We start from the raw sequence: 1,796 nt of genomic DNA, 5'->3' as shown, positions 1-1,796 counted from the left end.
GAGAAATTGTTAGTATAAGAGAATTACTGCTTTGTTCTTAACTATGAAACTTTAGGGTACATTTATGTTCTTGTTTTTATTGTTAAATCAATTATATGTATGACCAGTTATAGTAAAAATTATGTTTTTGATTGTGAGTTGTAATTAATGAATCTATAGAAAGTAATAGATGTTGGTAGAGTTAGATGTTAAGATGTAGAACTTTAAAATTAACCTGACATTTTAAAGAGGATTAGAGAAAAACAGAGTCACTCACAGAAGGCAGATGATATCAAGGTAACTAAGGAGTAACTAAGAAGTATAGAGATGCAGGAATGTTTGGTTACCTTGTGTTCCTCTTGTACCTTTGATGTAAGAATGTAATATTTGATTGATTTGTAACTGCTTGTATGTGACTATTATGAGATCATAGTATATTCTAAATGGGATATAAGAAGCAACAATTTTTGAAATAAAGAGAGAGTCAGAGAGTCATTAACATCTTCTGCCTGAGACTCAAAACGACACATTGACTCTGTGTTTTTTCACCAAATCCATATCTCCCTCTGAGCTCTCACAAATTGTCAAGGTTGGTGGTCCCCGGCAGGATTCTACTCAACAGCACTTAACAACAACAGCAACGTAAGTATGTAATACCTATTATGTATGATGGAGGAGCCCTGGTGACATAGTAGGTTTCCCTTTGGACTCTTAATTACAACATCAGTGTTTTGAATCTACCAGTCACTCTTTAGAGAAAGATGACGTTTTCTGTTACAATAAAGATTTACATCCTCAGAAATCATACACAGGGTCATAATGAGTTGGAATTGACTTGACAGCACACAACAACAATAACAAAATGTATAAGAGGGAGCCCTGGTGTCTTGCTGTAGGATAACCACAAGGTTGGCAGTTCAAATCTGCCAGTTATTCGTAGAAACCCAATTAAGGTCGGAACCAACTCAATGGCACAAATAGCTGCATGTATATAAGGAACATGCTGGTTCTGTTGTTAAGTGACCCTATCCAGGGTTTCCCAGAAGCAACTAGTGGGTTTCAACTACCAACCTTGTGGTTTGCAGTCCAGTGCTGATCCACAGCATCACACTGGAACTCACTCAAGGACACTTTATAAGAACAATAGACTATATATGGGGTAACCTTTAAGAGAGTGGTAGTAGATTTAAGAACGAATAAAATGCTCTCAAGAGATTTGTGGTATAACAGTCAATATAGGAATTTATATACATAGTTAACTCTTGAAAAGAGCAAAGATATGTCATATGTGCCTAAGTAAATGATCTAAATCAACTTGTTGTTAAGTGCCATCGAGTGGGTTCTGACTAAGAAGCAGTTTGTGAGTATAAACAGCCAACCTTGGGCTGAGCAGTCCTTTGCTCATCCTACAGCAACATACCAGGACTCCATAAATAGACTTATACTGAGTAAAAACTAAGTAGTTACTGATATATAAACAAGTATGTTAAGTTTGGACATAATTAGTATCTAAATGCATACAGTATATCAATGATGAATTTCTCAAATAAAAATATTTTTTATGTTCTCTTGCAAGTAAATTTGAAAATATTCTGATTCTTTTGATAACGCCACTTTGCTGATAGTAGTTAAATGGACTTATTAAGAAAATGTTTCCACTCTCATGCATTGGAGACAGTATATTTCTTCCTCAAAATGATGTACATTGATTTTAAACTATAATCTTGAAGAGTGAGCACTTGTGATCTAGAGAAGAAACTGACTGTTGTTGTTGTCAGGTGCCATATTGTCTGAACCGACTCATAGCAACCCCATGC

Source organism: Chrysochloris asiatica, unplaced genomic scaffold (genome assembly GCF_000296735.1).
Source record: "Chrysochloris asiatica unplaced genomic scaffold, ChrAsi1.0 scaffold00053, whole genome shotgun sequence".
In the NCBI taxonomy this organism is placed as follows: Eukaryota; Metazoa; Chordata; class Mammalia; order Afrosoricida; family Chrysochloridae; genus Chrysochloris; species Chrysochloris asiatica.
This window is presented reverse-complemented; position numbering follows the sequence as displayed.